This window comes from Gambusia affinis, linkage group LG09 (genome assembly GCF_019740435.1).
Source record: "Gambusia affinis linkage group LG09, SWU_Gaff_1.0, whole genome shotgun sequence".
NCBI lineage: Eukaryota > Metazoa > Chordata > Actinopteri > Cyprinodontiformes > Poeciliidae > Gambusia > Gambusia affinis.
The window spans coordinates 3,672,714-3,697,881 of NC_057876.1; the positions used below are offsets into that span (position 1 = coordinate 3,672,714).

At 39.4% G+C, this 25,168-nt stretch overlaps 1 long non-coding RNA gene across 1 annotated transcript; it reads left to right on the forward strand.

The window, feature by feature from the left end:
- Positions 1–19,046: 19,046 nt before the first annotated feature.
- LOC122836859 lies at positions 19,047–24,793 on the forward strand. Its single transcript, XR_006371636.1, has 3 exons — positions 19,047–19,132; positions 23,483–23,666; positions 24,308–24,793. It is a non-coding gene; the product is annotated as an uncharacterized LOC122836859 (long non-coding RNA).
- Positions 24,794–25,168: the final 375 nt, after the last annotated feature.

Consider the following 25,168-nt stretch of genomic DNA (forward strand, 5'->3'; position numbering starts at 1 on the left):
GGGGATCTAAATTAGAACGTAGGCCAATATGCTGAGCATTAACACAGGAAATTAGGCAAATGTAGCAAGGATTCCTAAAATCTCCGGCACATTCTCGTCCTCCAGCTGTTTCCAGACAGCCAGCTCTCCTTTCATGCCTTGGATCCCTTGTCTTTGCATAATTCTATTGTTTTGGAGAAAAGTAGGCTAATCTCCTGACTCTGCCAGCGTTTGGCTAGCAACTGCACATTTCTCAGCCAAGGACACTTTACCCTGTGTTTGAATGTCTGCCTGTCGTCCTTTTCTTCTGTTTGGACACGTTGCTTCCTAAGACACTGAAATGAATCTGTTGTGTCTTTTACATCTTCCTAAAACAAAACGACTTTAGCTTCTGGACACAAATTAGCTTCCTCGGCTTAAATTTATGACTAAATGCATTTGAGGCATTCACTTGTAAATACAATGATGATTGAGGATTTGATTTGTGATCCAGAATGAGGCGACTTGATCTCGCTTTCCAAGGTCGGGTGTTGATTTTATTGAAAATTATAGAAGCTTGCAAGCAGCAAGTAACCTATATCAGATAGTTTAATTGTTATTATTTGATTTTCATGAATAACAAATCACAACACTGTGATTGTTAAAGCGTCAGCTTTAATTAGCCTGTGTGTACCCAGTAGAGCGGAGCTGCTCTCTTCAGATTACTGACAGTAGAGCAGTCAGGACATAAAGGATGGAAAAATAACAGGGTAATAAAGTGTCTCGCAAAAGAATTCATACCACTTTGACTTTTTCTCCATCTTCTCACCACAGGCTTGAATACATTTTAAGAAGCATTTTATTTTATAAACATGAGTTGGTAACTGCCAGCCTCTTGTCCTACACTTCACTTCATTCTCCACTATTGAGAAATGATTGCTTCCTGGAGGCGTGGGCTCTGTTGAAGTTTTAAATATTACCCAATTGCAAATGTTTGGCCATGATATAGTTTGATGCTATGATGCTTACTGGAAATTGTTTGCGCTGTAAACAACCATCCTCTACTATGAAGAGAGAAGTGCTGAGCCGAACAAGATGGCCGTTAACGTTAATTCAATATTTGGAAGCCTGGCCAGCACCACTGATGGGCCATGCTCAAAAGAATTGGCTCCAACAGCTAAGACTAACTCCCACAAAGTGAGAGCGGACTGCTGCTTTTGATTCCCATTCGCTGCTCAGCTCTCACTCTCAGTGACTCCGCCCTGCTCAGAACTTTGTTTTGATTGGCAGAATGGTGGCTTGCCTTCTCAAAACCAGGACAAATACGAACCAGTTTAGACATAGTTTGGCTACACAGTTTGGTTTTGTTTCTGTTATGGATCTGTTTGGTAGATTTGCTGGCAGTTCTTCAGTTTTTTGTTAGATAAAAATTAAAAGTTGGATTAAAATACTACACAAAATTAGCAAAGCCTGATTTTGCAACAAAAGTTGGCAATTGGGTAAAATCAGATGCAATTGTTTCAAACTTCAACAGAGTCCACGGCTCCAGGAAGAAATCGTTTCTCCATAGCCGATGGTCCAGAACGTCTGAACAAAGCAAAGCGTAGAACATGGGTTGGTTTCTACCAGTCGATGGTCTGAGCTCCAGCTCAGTCAAATTGGACAGAAGCTAAACACGTAACTCTTCAAGTCGCCTCAAATTCATTTACTTGAGGAACTAATTTAAAGAATAAAACTACTTTTAAAGTAGGAGTACCAAGCAAAACGTGACAACTGTGGCATATTTTTTAATTTGTCTATTACGTAAAATTAAAATCAAACAATGAATGTTGTGGTTGAAATCTGTAATGTTACAAAAAATATGTATAATTTTGTAACTCACTGATTGAAGTTGGGTTTCCCATTTACTTCATAACCCTGGTCCTCAGAGACCCACTTAGACCACATAGACATATATGACAGTGTCTTTATTTCTTTCTACAAAGCAGCTAAAAACTCCTGGGGGAGACGGATTTTAAATGACATCATCCAGGCCTGGTGAACATGTGTCTCACTATCAATCTCTTTGAAACATTTGTCTTTTTGCAGTGATTCTCTTGAGAAAACAAAGGTTTGTTCTTCAGACAACAGTTGTGTCTACAGGTGGAACATCCTTCAACAGTTAGACAGTTTGTTCTCCTGCAGAGGTAATCACAGTGACATTTAGAAAGAAAGTCGTTCACCCGTATCGGTAAATGCCTCCATGTTTGTTTTTTAACTTGAGCTGGTTCATTTTAACTGTTCCAAACACTTAATCAACCATCTGTCTTGATTTTGTTTTTTCTTCTTACTTGACACTAAATTATATTTTGTTGAGCTGGTATGTTTTCAGACTCATAGTTTATTTTCCTTCTGACTAACAGTTTCTGATTTGTTTATGAAATAGTTTTGTGATTTTTAAAAGAAGCAAAACTGATTTTTCATCATGTTGGGAAAGCTCCATATCTTTTGCCAGTTCATGTCTCCATTCCCTCTCTTTCTACTTCAATTTATTGTCTGAATGATTTGGGTACAAAGGTACAAAATGGTTTATTTACAATCTGAAACTCACATTCTTTGTTGTGTCTATTCTATTCTATTGTTTCTATTCTTTGTTGCGTTTTCATTGACCATGTAAGTGCGCAATTTGGCATTTCAGAAATGGATTTGCTTAATAAAAGCGTTACAATTTTGAAAAAAATCTCTTTCGCCAAACGGTTTGGCTGCTAAGATGAGGTTTATTTTTGGCCCTATAGAAACTGGGGTACTTCTTAAAACTGCCATGGAAACAATTTCTTTTCTTTCTTTTTTTTTTTTTTTGCATCACAAGCATCACATGATCAACAACCAGATGTTGAAACTGACACAAACCTTGAAGAAGAAGATGACAGGAAGTAGTTGGAGAACTGTGGTGAGACATGTTTTTTTGTTTGTTTTGTTTTTACGACTTATTACGTGAATAAACCTATTTACATTTGATTTTAATTGTGTTACTTATTTAATGGAAACAACACAATTGCGAAATTGTTTTTTTTTTCAACATTACCTGAGTATTGACAATGTTTTGTGTGCATTTGTAACGGAAACGCAGCTTGTGAATGTAGTATAGATAAAAATTCCAGATGACACAAATTGGGTTGAATAAAATGGAGATTTGGTTCTATAATTCAAAATTCTACAATTTAACCTGTTCTTTTCACCACCCTACAGTCACAAAGCGTTGTATTCTTTAAAAACAAAAAACAACAGTCATGATTCTGTCCTTCATGATTCCTTTCACATGAAACTCTGTGTAGTTCAACCCGTGGAGACCAGGTGCATTTTTCCTCTCTTCGTTGGCCCGGATAAAAAGCAATGACAATCCTCCCATACCGCTGATGAAACTTTTCAATCAACAAGCCGTGCAATGATGCCCGCGCACTGTCCATGCCAAGGGTTATGAAATTGCCACTCAGTAGTTATGGCTTTAAATTTCCCTCTACAATTTAGCGCTTTCATTAAAATCGCTTGCGTTCTCAGCAAGGCGGCACGGCAAACGCCTGGGCTCCACGAACTCCCAACACATCCATACGGGAAGCACTTCCCGGGTATGGGATGGAAGACAATGAGCTGAAACAAGGTGAGCTTTTTCATTACTGCATCATCTGCTGGCTGTGCTGAGCAATCAGAGGGAGAAGTTCATCGGCGGGACAGAAGGTCCAGTGGACCGGCGGTGCCACCGGCTTACAACAATCCGGACAAAAGATTAAACACCGCCTCGCCTTCGCAATTTGAAGCAGAATTTACTGCCGTGCTCATCAAAGTGGAATGACTTAAACTCAGTGTCCTAATACCCAGGATTGTATTTACCATTATCTGGCCCACTGGTTTTCCTGAGCCATAGAAAAAGACATATGCCTCTTGTCAGCTGGTGGCATGGACTCATTATTAAAAGCCTATGGATTTATGGTCAGTTTATGACCAAGTCAATACGGCCGTAAAGGAGCTCAAAGCAATACTCTCAACCGAGCTGAATCCTTGATTCCGTTGGATTTAATCCCGCCGTTTCAGGATTTATTTGCCAATAAAATCATGTAAGCACACTATATATCTGGAGCCGGGCCGCAAAATGCAAAGTAAGCAACTTCACAATTGTCAAAATGCACATGACAGATGCAGGGTTTTATCTGAGGGTTGGCAGAATTGGAGGACCAACTTTATTCTCAATGGAAGCTTTGCAAATCATTCACTTTAAGTCGTGGTCAAGACGCAAGCTGATGTACAGCAGAGATTAAATATGAGACCCAATGTGGTGTATTGGTATTATTCTCAAAATTATGAGTAAAAATATTTTAAACTACTCCTAATTTGGCTGTTATACCAAAAAAATAAATAACTAAATGAATGACCTACACTACTTAGTGTTGGGCTGTCAAGTTCCAACAGACTTTGTCAAACTTCTAGTATGAAGGCATAGTATCCAACTAAGGAATACCACTCAAAATTACTCAATTAATTAGGTATTTTAAAATACAGCTTGTGTTTCAGATGGAACTTTTGAGTATGACTGAAATTTTGTTATTCATCAAGCTTTGACAAAATGGTAAATGGTCAAAGGGAGAATTTGCTGGAGATGTCTGATGAATCCAAAATCTCTTTATAGACCCTAGAAGCAATTTTCCACATTTAGGATCCACTAAAGCATTTGCATTAAACATCAGATAGTTAATTTTATTAAGTTTTTTGGCAGGCGTCTTGGGGGTTTTGTTCCCAATCCCTTTTACGGATGATCCACCAGAAGCTTCTGTTTCCTATGTTAGTAAATTATGGCATGAGCCCGATAATCCATACGTAAAGAAGATAGCAGTCCTTTTTATGTATGTAAAAGTACATAAAAACTTGTTTTATATTCATGACTAAATATACGAATGTGTCTGGTTTTCTTAGGAAAACCAAAGGTGCAAAACTTTCTGAGAATGATTTCAAAACCTGAGATGTTTTCATGTCAAAGCACTTTTTTTTCTAGTGATCTTCTGAAAACCCTCCTCGTATGTTTTATTATTTTTCCAATAAGACGTAATATCTGGGTTCATCTTAAGGACGGTAAAAAGCTGACTGTGAGTGTAGCAGCGGGACAGATCTGATTCAAGCTTTCATCTGCTGGATTCAAGAGGTTCACATGGTGACCTATAAGTAACTGTTTAAAACCCTCAGATGGGAGGGAAATAATGGAAACTGCAAATGGAAAGTAAATCATCCTAACTGGAGGAAGAAATCACCGACAGCCATTACACTGATGCACACGGAAGATCCAAGATGTTGGAGGATGGTTTACACACTGTGTGTGAGGGTATGGCTTTAACAGCATGGTGTGTGAGTGGCAAGAGATTTAACCAGAATCATTACTGTCAATTGGGAATTACAGCGAAGTGTAAAAGGATTCCCGTATAGGCAACATAAGGTTTTGTGATATGAAATGCACCTATAAAGACAATGCTATCCAACAGTGATGAGCAGACTTGTGCTAATCTGCTAATGGAGGAGCTAATGTTTAGTTTATCACAGCAAATGACATTTATCCAGAACGCAACAATTTAAAATCTATTATTCTAATCTAATACGAACCATGTATACTGTGATGTAATATATATGGTGGGCATCATTGTGGTTCAGCTTAAAGATTTAGTGATTTAGCATTAGCTTCCACTTAGCAGAACTAATGTTTGTGATTCGTGTTTTAGGGTTAGCACAACTAACGATTCAGTCATCAATGCTATCTATTGTGTCTCTGTCATGTTTTATCAGTAACCCAAATGAAATATTCTTGAGTAAAATTGCTGTATGATATTAAACATGTCAAGTTGAATTAAGATTGTAGCCCCAATGTAAAATTAGCGTGTTACTTTAAGCTCCTTGTATAGCGTACAGGGCTGAAACATATCAGGAAAATATTTTATCCTGACACAATTACTGAAATTTGCAATAAAACTACGTTGTTTTCCTTTAACAGTACACAATGCCTCTACCATTCTATTTATGCTTTAGCATCTCAGCCACTAAAAATATCCATCAGCTGTGGGATTTCGGCAGCTGGTCTACAAATGTGAGTGCATGACCCTTGAAACTTCATGTTTAACCAAGCATCACTTCTAAGCTGTCCTTTATAACTTGGTTTATAGTGAAGCTCTTGTTTCAATCTGTTACGACAGAGATGCTAAAGTCTTTGACACAACCTTTGACTTTTAAACATTCGTCTGCAAAAATATTGCATTGGCATAATATTAATCATCGTTCACAACTACTGCTTCTGTTTGCTGAAGAAGTTGAGATTCAACCATAGAAATTGATCTCAATGGGAGGAATCTCAGACAGACCACTGAAGGGAGATGAAAATGGAGCAGGACTGCGTAGGAAGTAGCGCTGGGCAACGTGGACTGAACCTTTCATCACAACACCTTGTGATGAAACGTCACAAGCAATAAAAGTGATAAGAACTATTTTTTACTTCTTTTTTAGGTAACTATAGTTTTGACTGCATAGCAGAGCAAATACAAAGGACTTTTGAAAAAGAAATGTAACAATTTCAGCAGTAATGACAAATTTAGAGGCTTTTAAAGATCATTAATTGGAATTTATTGTGGCATCAATAACTGAAAACATCATTAAATTTATCACAATAAACCTCCACCCCTAGTAGAATGGTAGTGGCCAGGCTGTCAGACTCTAGTGACTAAAAGTCTTTGTAATATCTAGAAGTCAATCTTTTCTCATTAATCATCCCTGACAGCTGCAGTCAGGCTGGAGCTGAAGTCCAGGAATGATGTCTGCCTGTGGATGACTGTTGATTATAACTAAATCCAGCAGCATTTACACTTTTAATGAGGCTTTCAGTTGTGAATATAAAACTAGAGTTTCAGAAAGGCGGTAAATTAAAATCTGTTCAATTCTGTTGTATTATACAAAATTAAGTAATTCTTTATTAGGCTTATACTAAACACAGTATAAAGATGCCTAATGATAGAGCATTAGCGTTGACTGAATCATTAGGGCTGAACATGACAGCTAATGTGACCTTTTTATGGCCCCGCTGCAAAGAAATTAAGCAAATTAACATGTCTTCTGTGCCAATATGTTTGAAACATGGACATCTGCATTCACTGGGACTTTTTAACATTCTTCCATCTGTGGCCATCCAGCTCTAAACCTGAACTGAAAACTGCCATTGTTGAGGTAAAGCAGCCAGGTTTTCTTTCTCTGTGGCTCCTTTACTGCTTCAGTTTCATAGTTGTTGAGTCATTTTAATAAGTCTGGCTTTAAAAAAGTAATATCCTGTTCTGCATAATTCACAGGCCATGTACATCTTGTACCTAATCCCCATTGTAGCTTGAAAGCCTCCATGCCTGATCAATTGTTGATTCTAAATGAACCCCAGGAGTTCAAGCATGAATGTTCTCCAGGGGCCCCTTGACTCTGAACAGGACAATGGCTGTATGGACAGATGGATAAAAGACTACACTAATGAAAAGTTGTGGGTGTTGCATCACCCTGCCAATAGATCCACACAGATGCAACACAATGGAGCTTTAGCTGTTATTGAGTTCTGGATGTAGAATGGACTTCCTCTGTCTTCATCTCATCACCTAAATGTAGATTTTATTGAAGGTTTCAAATGAGAAAAGTGACTTTAGCTCAGCATTATTACCATCTTCCATAAGCCCAGTCTGGTACACCTACGAAGCAGCAACAATGGCCAATTGTTAGTTTCTTAGCAAGGCTCTGATTGAATGCTAACATTAGAAAAATCATTTATAGCTGAAAACCAGCAGGATTAAAGAAATAAAAAGTGTATTTTGGGAAAAGAAGTCAATATTTTAAACAACAACAAAAAACCAATTCTATTTTCCTTGTCAAACTTGCCTGTAAACTGTTCTGTACAGAGATCTCAAAGACATATAACATTAAATCTGAACAGTTTGGTATCAGAGATGAAACCGACTGAAACTGCAAAACTGGTTGAGACACATTCACAAAAGACCTCAAAAGAGGTTCTACAAAATTAGATTTAGATTTCACACTGTTTGCATACATTTCCATCACTTTCTACAATACTGGTGTATACTAGCACATTTAGTGAAGTTATTTGGTTGCCTGGCCCCTGTTTGTTCCCAACCAGGGCATAAAGTAGCATAAAGATCCCAACTATGAGACCAAAAGTCTGCAGTTGTACAAATTCACCTTGAGTCCATTTTGAATATGTGGAGGCCTCTGTGGGATGAATTAGGCTCAACTGGCCGAGTTTCCGCCTAACTGGGCTGCTTTTAAACATGTTAGACTGGAAAAAACTGCTTGCTTGGGCAAGTTGTTAGAATTTGGGCCGCTTTTCTCAACATTTTGTGTAGTTTTTAGAAAGAGTTCAAAAGAAAATTATTTCAAAGTAGTGCAGCAGAAAAACACCAAACTTTTAATAAATGCTGTATTATTGCACTTATGTCAGGATCTCAATATGTTCCAAGAGTTCTGTCCTTTGCATGGTCAATGGGATCAGGTTCTGGTCAGAACAACCAAGAAAAACAAAACACAAGTCTATATTTACAGTTAACGACTGCGCTATTAACATTAGTTTCATTAGCGGTTGGGATTTGGGCTGGTTTTTTGGAGTTGGGTGGGTTGTACATTATTTTTGACTGGAAACTCTCAGTCAAATCTGGCAAACCTGGATGTGGGGGCCTATCCAGGATGTACCCTGAACTTCCACCCGTTAACCACTGAAGACAGGAACCAGTACCAGTGCAAGGACAGCTGGGCGTAGACAATGGATGGATTGATATCTCATAAAAGCCTGAGGTTTGTAGTTTTAATGCACCAGAATGTTGCCAAGTTCCACTGTTTTCAGGGAAGCACCTCTACAGACTCCTGCTGCCACCTGCTGTCCAGTTTCACAGTGAAGTTCTTACATGTCATTAGAGGAATTTCTTATCAACTTATTAGCAAAGTCAGACTTGTTATTTTCTCTACTAAAACAGCAGATGGAGGTATGGCTTCCTGACAGATGCGTAGACCGTCAGAGTGTTCCTGCTTTCCGTCATAACACCCAGCAGCACACCCTTATGAAAAGGCTAAAAATCAATAGAGCTACCAAGGGCACGCCAACTAATACATTTATTCTACGCTCCCGCTAACTTTGCAATAATACATACCTCCTTGACTTTCTCCCTCTCCCTCTCAGAGATTTCATCGCAGGCAGCTCGCCACATCCATCTCTGTCACCCGCCGACTGCCGCGCTGCACAGCCCAAACACACAGCGGCGCGCACGCTGGGCACCACCATGCAAACAAGTGCACAGCCCAAAAAGTGCTTTTATTCCATCACATGTAGTATCTGACTGATTTCTACAGGTAGGCTGAGAGCACGAAGCAGTGGGGTTTCCAGAACCTGTGGTGTTCCCTTCCTTAGTGACTGATCAGTATCTTAAGTGGTTTAAATTACCACGTTCTCTCAAAGGGAACATTTGTTGTGTGTTATTGATAAAGGACTAAAGATACTAACCTGGTCTAGTTTAGGATGAAACTTTGCTTTTTACTAACCGCCTTTACTTTAACAGTATATTTTTTTAAAAAAGGGATTCAAATGTAATTTTACTGCTATTGCTTTGGATTCATGTTAGATGTAATAAAACATGCTCTTACTAAATAGGTCACTCTGCTGTTACACTAAATGCGTTGTTTATACAAAAATATTTCTCACTCTCATGGATTATGAAAGAGAAACATAACCCAATAAAAAAAATTATATATTTGAGTTCAACATTTTGTTAAAACTATAATCAAAACCAGAAACTTTATTCTAACTGATAATCTGTGGCAGCTGATGTAAAATGATCCTGTTTATCGTATCCAATCTAAGAAGACAAATCAAGTGTCTGTTGCTGGACTAGAAACAAATACTTCCTCTAGTCCTTTACAAATCCTTTCAGGTTTTCTCAAAATGTTCCCCAAAGGACTTTGTAACTCAGGAACTCAGGAGAGCTGAACACAGAGGTATGACGCTCTTTTTAAAGGTCTTATGTTAAAACATTTGGAAACCATGTATTATTTTTCATGTGCTTTCTAATTATTTCTACCACATAAATTCCCAATAATTGAAGACATTTCTGAGGTGCTGTAATTCAACAGTCTGATAGTTCTGGTTAACACAAAAGCCTTTAAGACTCCAGTAGTCCTTGATCTTAAGCTTTCATGTGGTTCCCAGACGAAGTGAGGACAAAGGTGCCAATAAAACGATGTGGGACGCCTTTGACAATGCTGTCTGATCTGCACATAGAGCCTGTGTCCCACAGATTTAGCCACGAGTCAGCGCTCGTGCTTCCAGCTCCTTTCACTGTCCTGTTGAGATTGTGTCTCTTTTTCTCTGCTGTTTCAAAGTCCAGATGAGATACAGCATGAGGGAACTCTTTCGATGGAGTTCTTGTATTTGGAGGTAAGTAGATTTGGGGACATTGATGCCCATAAAGTTGTTATTGAGAACCCGTACTGGAGGCCAACAGGAAGTGACGGTGGTGGGAAGTAATTCCACTGCAACCATCTACTGACTGGTTGCAAGTCTTGGGAATAATATTCCTAGTTGCTCTAACAGAGGAACAGTGCTGTACCAACTACAAGAACACTGACTTTTTCACTCGTGAACTAACCAGAGCAGTCACATGTCAGCACCGTTATATTTAATTATTATATCAGACGGAGGCTTAAAATGACCAAAAATGGCTCACAACATACCAGTCCTGTTTACTGCTGCACCCCCACTCGTATCCTGGCAACAGTATTAACATTCTGGGCGTGCTGTGGTGGTGTAGGGGATAGCGGGACCCACGTTTGGAGACCTTGAGTCCTCGATGCGGCCATCGCGGGTTCGACTCCCAGACCCGACCATATTTGCTGCATGTCTTCCCCCTTTCCTGTCAGCCTACTGTCATATAAAGGACACTAGAGCCCACAAAAGACCCCCTGGAGGGGAGAAAAAAACCCAGTATTAACATTCTCTTTGTCATTTCCTGGAAATCTATTTGATATTCTGGATTACTTCTACTGCAGTTCTTGAAATACATCAGCAAATAAATATATTATGAAATGACGAAATATGTAATCAAATAATTCAATGTCTCATAAAGAAAACTTATGTAAAAATATATTTAATTATTCCATTGTGTATATTTCATGGCTACTGAGCGAGAGTTGTTATGAAATAATTTAAACTATCAAACCCAACCACATTGAATTAATGAATAGGAGATTTACATATGTGTATTTTATGTCTCTTTTTATTATTTTTTTTATTTTGTCATTTAAAAAGACTCTTGTTAGTCTGGAAATAAAGACTCATGAGAATCTTGGGGGAAATGGTGCAGTTTTATGACGTTTCCGTCAACGCAAAAAGTTTTCAGTTTAGCTGTTCAGCATTTGTTGCTGTTCCTGAGGAAGCTCCCGGACAGAAAGACGATAACATCCAATGAAACGGCCCGTCTCGCTGATATCCAAGCCTTATGTTTTTATTCTGATAAACAGACGAAGCCGTAATCTTCCATCTGTTTGTTATTTGATTGTACAGATTCCTCTGCAGCCAGCAGACCCCCGAGGCTCACGAAGATTATTTTTGCTTGGGCCTCAGAGGCAGATTTATTGAACGGAATTATTTTCGTAACATTTTATACAATTAAGCAGCATCTGTTGGATCTGAAGAGAAGGCTACATGCTCAATACATTATTCAGTGTTTGAACATGTGTTTCTCAACACAGGCGAAGGTCGCGTTGTTCTCCGGCAGACCAAACATCTCTGGCTTTGTTCTGATGAGTTCCACTTTAAACAAGATCATTTATTATTTGCTTCACACCAGTTCCCAAGAACGTCTGACACTTTAATTTGACATTCATGATGTCCCGTATTGTAAGCTGACTCAAATGTAAGTACACATAATAAAACTTTAGACAGCTCAATGAATACAGGCTCTGTAATGCAAGAGAAACACAAGAAAACAGCATTTCAAACTGAAGAGACATGACTAAGCAAAATTATCCACCAAAAAACTGACTAAAACACAGCAGCCATAATAAAATATGGGTGTAGAGCTAACAGAGATAGAAATATAACAGAATAAGAGATTAAGTAACATTCATTTCTTGGGGGAGGGGGGAGTCCTAAACTAACTGAATTTGTTGTAGCGGTAGAAATATCATTATTTACAAGTGTAAAACTAAAGTAAACCTCTGAAAACCAGGACATAGTGCTGAAACATGACAGGATCAGGTAAGGTGGCCAAACTGGTCTCTGTACCTCAGTAGTAAGAGCAGTCTGTGTCCAAGCAACAATAAAAAAAGCCACCAAAATACCAAGTGTGTTTGAAGAAAACTGAGGGAAACATTCTCCAGAGCTGTATGCAGTCCTGCTTATTAACTACAAGAATTATTTTTCTTCTTATTTGGGCTTTTTGAACCGTATCCAATCTCTCTCAATTGAAAATTACCTCAGTTCAGTTTCTTTATAGCTCCTTTCCCCTGCTGTACATCCTATTTGAACCTGAACTTCACTTCAAAAACATCAAAAGTGAAATGTAAAGACTTCCAGTGATCCATGTTTGCTGTATCTTCTCGCTGGTTTTCGCTAAGCTATTAAAAGTATCCCCATCTGTCACGTGAAACGTGGCCACGCCGCATTCGCTGCAAACACTTTGTAATTAACCTTCACGGCTCATGTTGGACGGGAGTGATGCGTTTAAAATTACCATTAACGCTCGCCCACGCACAATATTAACAAGACTTGATGATATGGGGGCACCATTTATTACAGTAGAACAAATTTACCAACAAAATATCACCCACACACTTATAGCCGCACCAATGCACAAACAAGCATGCGTAAGCCCATTTGTTATCCCGCCAGGTCCCATTTCCTACGGCTGAACGTAGGCCTGCCAGTTTGAATTTAGTCCACATGCTAAAGAAACTTCTCTTCCCCCTCTGACAAGAACACAATCTAGCACATTTGCACTATAGCTAAGGTATTAGGGAGTAAATACTGCTCAGAGTATGCCAGAGTAATTCCAACAGAATGCCCATTAGTGAACTGAAAGGACCTTTTCACAGTATAAGTCATAGTAATGAACCCTAGGAGAACTTCCTCCGGTTTATTACATCAACGCGGTGAGCAGCCCTTCAGAGATAAAGAGGTGTCGTAAAGCCGGAGCATCTTGGCAAAGGAATGTTTTGGTGGATATTAAGTGCTGCCCAAAACTGAATTAAATATGCTCTGAGAGCTGCTTTTTGGGGTTTATCTCACAATAAAACCAGGTTTTCACAGTCAATCCTGAGGAATCAGGCTCTGCATCTTTTACTATTAGAATTATTTGTTTTACTTGAGATTGTAGTTTTAAACGATTCACTGCTTTAAATATGCCTTCTGTATTTTTTACTTGTGTACCAGCTGGTCCAAAATGAGCATCTTTCTGTTACATTGTCTATAACTGTGCTTTGGTGTCGTAGTATCTTAGGATTTCACATAAAGCATCTCAGATCTCTTCTTCATGTCCGACAGACGAGGTATCGGGTGTACTCCCCTCAGGAACAACTGTAATCATTAGGTGTAGAGGAGGATACACCACTTTGACTGTGTCTTTATCCTTTAAGTCTTTCGTTGAGGTCAGGGTGAAAATCTCATCAAAATCCCCATCTTTCTACTGCAGAATAATCTCAGTCGTAATGGAAAACTAAGTCGTCCACACTGGCAGGTATCCCACTGTCAAGGGTAAGTTTCTTTACTTCATGGTCAACAATGACCCAGAATTGTACAGTTTGCTCCAAGTCTTGAAGAAGATGACACCGTAAGATGTGACACAACGTTTATTAATACTTGAAGCAGATGCTTTAATGTCACCACACACTTTCCTGCAACAATGTAGGCAGACAGAGGGCAAATATCAGTAAGACTTTGTTGATCAATAAATGACATATATGATTAGTCAGTTCCAAATGATTTTCTCTATGGCGTTTTCACAATAATGTGAACTCGTTAATTAATTAATTAATGCAAAGTCTGGAAGCCCAGCAATGGAAACCATATCCCACGATCATTACTCTTGTTTATCCAGCTGAATTTGAGAATGAGTAAATGAGTAATATATAGATACCTCACTGATCCCTGAAAATCAACGTGGACAACATCCAGTAGCAAAACACTTTGTTCCTTTTACATATCACTCATAAATGTTAAGAGAGCTTATCAAGCACTATCCACACTACCTTCTTTTTTCATGAATATAGCTGAGAAAACTAGCTACATGAGGTGAAAGAAACCGATGCTCTTGAGAAAAACACTGAATGCTTCTGGAGAGCAAAACACTGAAAACTGAAAGTACATTAGCAACTGAAATACTTTGTTCACCAGTGATTGACAAGGTCCAACCCAAATAACTCCAACCCCTGCCTGGGTTTTATCAACCAAGGTCTCAGGATTATCAACAAAATAAGTTCATCTCGTGTGGAAACCAAGGCAACACAGACCATTACCGCTGAATTCAATTTATTAGCAATTATACTGGCTTAGAAATCTGCCCCATCTCTTCAGAAAAACACATAAAGGTTTGTACTATGAAAAGCAAATAAATTGGATGAACAGTGAGAGAAGAAAGTTGAAAATAGTCTTCTTAAAGCTCACTCACATTATAATCCCATACTCATCCTTAAATTAATCTTCAAGATTGTTTTCACACCCAATAGTCCAGTAGACTCAGTTCCACTGTGGACCAAAATTGTAACATTTGAACCATTTTCAGCTGGTGTGGTTCCCTTTCTCGCTGCACTGTGTTGAACCAACCAAACCCTTTGGTAAACCTGTTCCCCTCCTCACCTGTGGTGGCGCTGCACCAAGAACCACTAAAGGAAATGACACAAAAATTTCAGAAGAAGACATGAGCGCAACTCTTATACTCAAAATGTAAATAGAAATAGAGAAATCGATTTCTCTTTTGCTTTTGGTAAAACGCTGCGAACCATTTCCCCTGCTAGCGCTGTTCTCATGAGTTTGTTTTGGTTTATCCAAAATGTCCTGAACTATAGTCCACTTCCTGCTTTTGGAGCGGTCTCCTTTCTGCTTAGCGTTCTCTTATTCAAAACTCACCACTTCAAACGAACTGAGACCTAGGTTTTCAGGCTGACCAGAGTTTATTGGTCCACATCAGAGTTTGAATACTCTTCACACCTTACCCATCAAACTGGGCAAATAAAAAAGAGTTTGAATAAAGCAGATTAACAGGGCTGTTGTAGATGCACCCTAAGCTCGGATGCAGTGTGCCAAACACAACTGAACTGTCTTTACCCGGTTAGTAGAACACAAATCTGTGTCTACTGGACCTAATCCAGGGTACAACGCTGCAACCAGTCCATCCAGAAAATCAACCATTTCACTTCATTAAGGTGTTTAAGTAGCGATTTTCTTAATACCAGCTTAGACAGACATAAGGTAAAGGCCAGGCGAAAAACTTCCCTTTGATGACATGCATCTTAGTACCCCGAGATCTCGTGTCAAAGAGTATTTACGTTGAGTCAATGAAAGACCTGGTTTAAGACAATGCCAAATAAATATCAAGTCAGATGATATGTACTACATCGAAACAAAGAAAATAAATGTCTGAGGGACAACAAAGCGAGATAAAAGTAGTGTCTAATTACCATCGACCATGTTTTTCAGCCATGACTCTGACAGTAATGAGCTTTTCAGACGGTCAAGACTCTTGCCTGCAGGGTTGCAGGAGGCTGTAAGTGAAGAAGGGAGAATGAAAATGACATAAAGCAACATTTCAGCGAGAAATCTGGGCTTTGAGTTAACTGAGCAGACAAGAGGGAGGGTATTTGGTAGAGAAATTGTCTCTTCGGTTAATCCCATTTCATGCCAGCTCAATCCTGCACTCCATATTATTCTCAGAGCGCCGGGGAAAAGGGTGGAGAGAACAGAGTATTGGAAGGGTGGGTGTGTGTGTGGGGGTGGAAGACAGAAATGAGAAGGAATCTGAGAGGGACAAAAATCACCACTGGCCACAGCTGAATTTCTGCCACTGCAGTCCATCCAAATGCGGATTGGCCATGGTCCACTCAGTCTTGACCCCTTTATTTCCACTGGGACCGGGACAATGATTTTAAGTCCTTCTTAGAGTTAAACATCAATCATGATGCCTTGGCTTCTCTTCACAAGTCATGCTCTCTTAATCTTCTCTCAACAGAGGTGGAAACAGCAAGTTCCAGTGTTTATCCTGCTGAGGTATTCTGCAGAGTGGCATGGTGGCCAGCGGATGGGAGGAGCTTATTCTGCCATACGTCCTCAGATAGCAAAGCTTTACATGATGTACAGGCCCATCTCAGTCAACTAGAAACGCATAAACGTCCAACTTTTTTTAGTTATTCAAGTCAAAAACTGAAAAATTGGGGCGTGCTGTGGTGGCACAGGGGGTTAGCAAGTTCCACGTTTGGAGGCCTTAGTCCTCAACGCGGACGTCGCGGGTTCGACTCCCGGTCCCGACGACCTTAGCCTCATGTCTTCCCCCCTCTCCTCACCCTCCTTCCTGTCTGCCTACTGTCGCAAAAAATACGAGCCAGTAGCGTCACAAAAACTCTTCGGAGAAAAAAAAAACAAAAACTGAAAAATCCTGTAGACACGAAGCAGTGTGACGTCACGCACGCAGGAAGCGGTGCCCCGGATCCGTGCTGGTGAAGGGATGCAGATCAGTTATGCTAGCTTGACTTTGACCATCTTTACATGTAGATATGTTGTGTGTTTCGGTAGGTTTCACTTCACAAAAAATAATTCCAACTGCGTACACCTCAATTTGACCTTGTTGTTTAATATTACCCCCAAGTTCAATTTATTTCAGCAAAATCTCCCCTTTGACAGAGAGAAACCTCAGTACTGGCGGCCATCTTCCATGACCACCTGGAGGTTTGAGGAGACAGAACAGAGACACAAAAGGAAACTTTATGGAGTACTTTCTTTGTTAGAAACGTTCACGGCAGTAGTAGCATCTTTTAGTGGCTCCATCGAGGAGAGAAACAGCAAAAGACAAGTTTTATAGACTACACAATGAAAGAGAGCACATCCAGGTGGTCGCAGTAAAAACTCAGTCAATCGCTTTGTCTTGAAAGAATCGGAGTTAAACACTGAAATACAGGGTCAAGTGTAGCATCCATAGCAGAACATTAAGTTGCTGGCAGCAATAGCTCACCCCGTCCAGGAAGGTGTCACAGTTAAACTGACCACCAAACAATCATCAAAAGCCTCAAATACAAACACCAAACACAAATCAGTGTGTTTGTAATAAATCCAAATTTCCAAAATAAATCAAATTTAACTTGTGTGGTTTGGGCACAAATTGAAGTTACATGAGGACAAACTGGCAATAGAGCCGTTTAAAATTGAGTTTTTATTTAGTGAGTTTATCGTTTTATATTGGTTTTTTTCTACCATTTTCCTGTTTGTGTCTGAAAAACTATTTTGTACCGACCTTGTTATGATAAAAGGCATCTATCTTGTTCAATCTCTGATGTTGTGCAACCACTACTGAGATCCTTGAAAGGAACGATGATATAAAAAAATATATATATATATATTTTATGATGTTTGAAGTAAATCTTATCCCACTGTAAGGCAGCATCGTCAAACGCCAAAGAAACTCTGGAATCAGGATGTCCAGTAACATAAAGCAGTGTGTAGTTCTCCTTTCTGTATTTGCGTGTGATTTTCCTGATGTGAACAGTGTAACAATGAGTGACATGCAGCTGTGACGCCAGCGATAAGAAACGTCCTAAATGCCATCCACCCTCTCGCTATTGAAAACGTCACCCTGATGGATGGTTCTCTTTTAAGTAAGGCGGCATTTTGGATTTTTATCAGGAGTCGTTAATATGCACACACATTTATGTCAAAGTGATGCATACAGTAAGTCCAGGTCGACATAATGTATTCCTGTCTATCCAGACAGCTGTTATATGGAGCAGGTCTTCTGTCTTCACGTTTGATAGAGAGAAGACCAACCTCACTTTTCTCATTAGTGACCTTTGGATTCCGCTAATATGGGTTCAAAGAGCAGCGTTGAATCAGACTGAGATAGACTTCCTCTGCTTTGTACCATCTCTGTGAGCTAGTGAAGGCGTCTGCAGCGGCAGACTAAACTCCTCATCAAACTACAAACATTTGATTCTTATGTATTTCAAAGATCAAAATACTGCTGTGAAAAACTCCCCACCACCACTAATCATTGGTAGTGAAAACTTAGGCGGAATCACCTTTCAGACATTTTCCAAAGAGCTGCAATCAGAAGCAAACTTCAGCTCTGTATACTACAGTATTATGTATTTATGATTATGTTTGATGTCACATTGGATTACAGTAAATTCTGTCAAAAGAACATCAGATTCATGATATTTTATGTCAATCATTTTTCTGGATAAAATTTCTTTAAAGAGAAAGAATGCGTCTGTTAATGTGGGTGAGCATTCCAGCTATGCTAGTTGTTAGCCTCTCTGATGCTAACATGAGCCTATCCAAGCTAATGAACAGCAGAGGAAGTAGACAATTGGCTGGGTGACTAGGCTAGGCATGCTAGTCATTAGCATCTTCAGTGCTTACGTCAACCTATACACCCTGATGAATTGGCACAGGAAGTAGGGAAACCTGTGGTTGACCAGGCTAGCCATGCTAATTGTCAGCCTCTCCAATGCTAACATCAGCCTATCCATGCTAATAGATAGCAGATGAATTAGGCAATCCAGTGGGTGACCAGCTTTGGCAAGTGAGTTGTTAACCTAATCAATGTTAATGCAGCTGATCATTAATCATATCAGTACCTAGCTTGGCACCATAGATAGCCTCCTGCGACAAGAAAGTCTTCACTGCTGAGTGAGCAATAGTCTTAATTTTAGCCCTAATGCTGCATTTTATTATTTCTCCTCAAGTTTTTCTCCTCTATTACTCTCCTCCTTCCTCAGTAATTGCCCCAGGTGTTGCTCATTCTCCTGGTTACCCCTTGAGTACCTCTGTGTGTGTTTATACCCACCAGGTCCCATTGCCAGTTGCTGGATTCTTGGTCCATTCATGCTTTCCTCTTAGCGTCCTCTGCTGTGTTTGGTCTTCTCAAGTTGTCCTGTAAGTGTTTTTGGTTTTATCATTAAATCATTGTGCATTTGCCGTACGCTTGTTTGATCTGCCACTCACTACTTCACAAACTAAGACAGCAACGGGATGCTTTCCTAAACTTTCCAAAAGTCCCAATATTTTCTGGTTAGCCCACAGAGTAAGTCTTGGGGAATCTACAAAATACTTTTAATGGTCTCAACCAGAGATCACAAAAACCCCCTCAAGGAAACTTACAATGTTTTTTTTTTCTTGTAAACTGTGAACTGAAACACAAAGTAAATTCTGTAGAGAAATGCCCCTAACTTTGTGAAAGATCTAGTGCTAAGTACGCCAAGGATGATGGATGAATTAATTGTGGTAATCATGAGCTACATTTGGCTCCATTAGCTTACTTTCACTGTTACAAATTTCAGATAGAATCCAATTATTATTTTTCTGTATTTTCTGATAACATGAAGCAAATCATGTTCTCTTCTTTCTCACCTAACCGTAAAATGAACACAGTGTCCAGATAAAGTCATTTTGCAAGATTCTTTTTGTACACCTGCAAACTTCAGTGTGATTTAGTAGTGACTTTATGTATAAAGTCCAACAAAAAGTAGTACAGAACTGTGAGGTGGATGGAAAATCATTAAAATATGTTGATTTATTCAGTTCTTCTGAATCAATTCCTTGAAGAACCAAATGTTGCTGCATTCTGAGTTGCAAAAAAAGAGGGGGGAAAAAATCACTTTTTCCTATTTGTATCCATTTCTCAGATTCATACTAACAACCACCAACAAGGGTGTCCCAATGTCTGTATATTGATCCGGAGTTCATAAGAAAATTTCTTTCTGCACATATCATATGTTAAGAGAAATCCAACAATCCAACACAAATAATTTCTACTGCACTTGAAGGAACTTCACTATAGCCCATCACAAAAGGCTGGAGGTGTTAATGACTCTACGTAGCATACGAATAGCCTAGCATATGCAAAGATGCTTCAGCAGACCAACGTGGATTCTGTCATTGGATGAAAAGCAATGACGTCACAATTCATCACTGACGTGATAGGTTGGTTGACGTGTCCCCATTGGACAGGTGTCTATAAATAAACCTGTCCCAATAATGAATATTTTTAATGCTGTATTTTTAAAAAAATCTATATAAAAATAGATGCTGCATTAAAATATATTCATATGATATTGCTTATATGCAACACGTTCATCTATGAGGAACATTAATGAGGCACAGAGCTTTTCTTTCTTTATTTCATTTTATTTTTTCACTGTTTCCACACAAAATAAAACTGAAGTGCTTGTTCACTTCTGGACCATCTGGCGGCGTCTCCACCTCACCACAGTCCATCCTCACACCCCCTCATAGGTGCCACCATCCCAGAATGCCACCTCCCCTGCTGCCAGTACTCTCTTCCTTCCTCCATCAGCTGTGAACACAGAACAGACAATCATTATGAGCTGCAGGCATCTTTGTTGTCATCATGAAACTACAGTGAAATTTTGTGGCAGCTCCCAGCTTCACTAGTGGGAAAAAAAACATCTTATTACAAAATTCTTGCAGAAAATAAAACAACTTTAAAGAAAAAAAATAGAAAACACTCTGAAAAATTGGAAGAAAAAAATTAAAAGCACTTGGTATTGTAAGAAAATCCTCAGAAGAACAATATGTACACAGAATGTAGCATGTGATGTGGAGTTTGTGCCAAAGCAGGTTATGAGGACCTGCCATGTCAGGAGTGATCTCACTGATTGATGCCCAAGTTTTTATTATTTCCAAAGGGACCAATAGGCATTATTAAAATGAATGATTATAAAATCTGTGACGCAAAGAGTACGACAAACCTTTCCCTCCCTGAGCTACAGCCTAGTGGTCAGTCAGTAGCTCCATCTGTACTTATGAAGGTGCAGCGGATGGACAGAGCACAGCGCCTGCTGTTCTTAGCGTAAAGGTAGCTTCATGGAGAAACTGGAAAATAAATGTACTACCGTTCTGCTCACAACAGACCGGAGTGTTCATGGCTGGCAGATGTTTGTATGTATGAGGTAGGAGCCAAATCCTGTCGCTCACATGGACACAGGAGACAGAAAGTCCTGGGCAAAGTGAGAGTTGATCTGTTAAATTGACTGAAAATGACGATATAAATTAAAAACAGGACTATGGAATTTTTTCAGAAGTGTGTTGCTTTATTATTAAATAGATAAAATATTGGTTAATACAGCAGTATTAATATTGTATATCAATATTGGCATAAATGTTAAAATTTGTGCATCCCTAACATTTACTTTTCTGTACTTGTGACTAACCAGTAACAACAATAGCTCACAGTCAACCTGGAAAAATATTGTACAAAAATCTGTAGGTCCACAAAGACACTTCTGACAAGAATGTCTATACTCCTGTTTTTAGTTTATGTATTCATATTCAGTCTCTTTAATAGATGAACTCTCACTTTTTCCAGCCATTTATAGTTTTTGCGTCCAAATTAGCGACAGGATTTGGCTCCGTCGTCACACACAGAATCACACATGACAGAGATGGAGAGACAGAGACCCTCAAACTGGTGTGAAAGCAACCTTAAATGAATGTTCAAGGTTGAGTCTGAGTAAGACTGGACTGTCTTGTATTAATAACGTTTTTCATGCTTTTTTTGGGGGGAGGGGATGTTTACAGCATGTACAGGGGATGCTATGAATAAATAAAATATACATATATTTGTGTAACTCATTTCAGTAGCAGAGTAGTTCAATTTGCTTTTTATCATAACATAATACAGTAACCAATTATGAAATGAGCATTAAACGTAACATTTGGTTAAATACCATGATCAAAATCGTCAAGCAAACATGCATCAAACAGATTGATCGATGTTCCAGTTACTATTAATCAATGGCAGCGCTGAACAGGTGGGATTTTAGCCTGGATTTAAAGGACCTCAGTGTTTCAAAGTTTCCAGGAAGTTTGTTCCATATGTGTGGTGCATAAAAATATCCAAAATCCCACTCTAGTTAGTTATGTTTTTCAACATGCTCTGCTTTGGTTCTCAGCCTCGCAGATTTAATTTAACAGAGCGACTAAAAGAGAAGCGCGAGTGTCAAGGTCACGTTCATGAATATGCTTCCAGGTCAATAGAACGATATTTGAGTCGCCATAATTACTGGCCTAACTAAACGCTCCGTCACGCCTTTAATAACAAGTGTCATCAGAATGGAGGAAGTAAACAGCCCGCCGTATCCCACAAGTCTAGTTGGTTTAATTAAAGCAGGACAGGACGGCTCCTGCTAAGTAACTGCTGTGTCTGACCAGGAAGATTTAATTACCTCGCACCGGGGACACACACATGCACACACCTACACACACACACACACGCAGATGGTCTTGGCTTGCTTGTTTGAGGTGCTGTGCCGGTCGGAGTCTGAATGTGAGCATGGCAGCTTTGAACGCAGCACCGAATCAGGAGGCATTACAGGTTCTTGGCTCGTTTTTTTCTTCTTTTCTTTGCCAAAGTACAAAATTATCATTGAAACTGAATGTGAGCGAAAAACCCCCAACAAATTCTATTCAGATCAAGATCATTTCAAAATTCAGTCAGCACGGAGCAGGAAGGTGCTTTTTGTTTCTGTGTCCATGTTTGAAGTGTTTCTGTCAGGACTCCAGAGGCCAACTCATTCACTTATGAACGGCGTATGCTTTTAAAAATGGAATTTGTCAAAGTCACACAAAGAAGCTGGAAATGTATGGGCAAAGTTGGGGAAATGTAAATATCAAAGACTGTTAAAACATAAAGATACACAAGAAGCAACACAAAAAAATATATTACACTGCAAAACAAAACTAGAATTGAAATATTATCAGTTGCAACCCTTTGTAGATTTTCTATGTAGGGTCACCATGGAACCTGCAGACAAAACAATGTGGGGCCCACACTTGTATCATATGGGGCCCACCTACGTATGCTGGCCGTGTTATCGCGTGAACAAACTTATTCACGTGTGATTTTAATTTAATTTCTTATTTGATGGAAACATCACAATTTTGAAATTGTGGAATATTGGCAACAATTTCTAGCAGGAACTCAGCTAATCAGGCTGGTACCTGCAACAAGTTCTGATCAAACAGGCCATTTTCATTAGCACAGGGTTTCTATTTTGTGCGACCTAAAAGTTGAAAAACGGGAAGTGGTGTTGTGGATGTGTTTGTTAGTCTTCTCCCTGCTGCACACTGCTGACACACACAGCAGCGGCTCCTCAGAGCCACATGTGTGCTCTTGTAACTCCAGCAGGAGTCGGTGCCTCTTTGCGGTATCTCAGCCTCTGTTATCTCTGAATCCACATGTTGTCTGTCTCTTCCTCTCCTTAGATCATTGGCTGCCCGTCATGATCCCGACCGAAGCGTCGCGTACACACCCGTTCACACACCCAGACAAAGGGACGGGGAGATTGCCAGGGTCCTTCCTAATCTGGAACCCTGGAGTCGGTCTGTAGATTGGCTGTCCATCTGCTGGTGTGGCGCTGCCGCTGTGAGAGACTGCCTGGATCGCTGGGTGGGTTCAGCTGTTGGAGAAAGTTGGGCGGGTTCATTTGTCAGTCAGTAGAAAGTTACTTAAACTCGCTGGAGGAGAATCTCTCCCGTAGATTCACTATGGAGTCTGAGAAATGTCTTCCCAAGCTCTTCTACCCTGAATGCTGCGGTTATCCTGTAATAGTTGACTGAAAAAGTGAGAATCTCTCAAGAGAAAAAAGTCCAAAAAAGATGCAATCTGTTCAAAAAGGTGTGAGCCACGTCAAATGTTAAATTTTTTTTGTATTCAATTTCACTATTTAGTTTTGGGAAAACATTTGACAGTAACCAGACTGAATCTGCTCAACAAAAAAGCCGTGCTGGTAGGGATTTTCCAGACATGTTCAATGGCCTCAATATCAGGCCAAACATTGAGTAAATGAAACCCCATGCAAGGGGACTTGGGACTGCAAGGGTTTTCAATTCGGTTAGTTTTTCATTGACCAACGTTTGTGTGTGGACAAATGCCCATACACCAAAAATTACATCTATGAAATTAGAAAAATGTCAAATTGACTTTGAAATCACTTCTGCAGTGAATGCAGTCTTTCTGAAGTGCTTGTTCACATGTTCCTCAGATGTTCCTCTTGGGATGTTAAAGACAGATGTAGTTTTTTTTCACAGGTTCAGGGACGGCGGTTGTCTGCTATTGACAACCGGGACCAGACAGTGTCAGGAAGCCCCGGAGCAAAAAGTGACAAGAAACACAGTGGAGCACAGTGTTGTACATAAAGTGTGCTCCCATGATCAGTGTGATGGATCATTATTGACATTTTGAGCTGGATTGTCATTTTAAACACTCTGCAATAAGTTGCATAGACTTCTTGAACTGAAAGGGAAAATTGTACATTGCTTGACATTTGGCATCAGACATTTTTACTTTAAAATATTATTTCTTAATAGGTGGCCTGTTATTTGTGCTCTGAGTTGTTTCCTGAGTACTCTGTTGAACGACATGCCAGTACCTGTCGAGAAAGTTTTTATTCTTTTATGGACATTCATCATTCATTTCATTTCTTCTTTCAAGACATTTGAATTTTTTGATACTTTCACAAGGATTTAACCAATGCAAGGACGTCATCATAACTTTTTGCTCCTAACATTGGACAAGAAACGGACACCACTGAATTGAACAATGACTGTTTTGTAATAAAAGAACTTGGAGGGAAAAATAACCAGTCTATCTGTACCTATGAATTTGTTCCTCCAGAAATGTGCGCAGCTGAATTGCCTATTTACTTTAAGTCTACATGTAATATTTTCATTGCAGTCTGAATGATAATATTAGATCACATCCCTCCAACATCTGAACGTTGGAGGGATGTGTTGACACAACTGCCGTTTTGTTCAGTTACAATTAATATTGTAAGCTTTGTCAATGTTCCTCTAAAGTTTTCAACCTTTGCGAGGATCATGGGTCAATGAAAGTGGCAGAAGTGTCTTCTCTAAAACAATCCACTTAGTGTCTTTCATTGTAAAACAAGG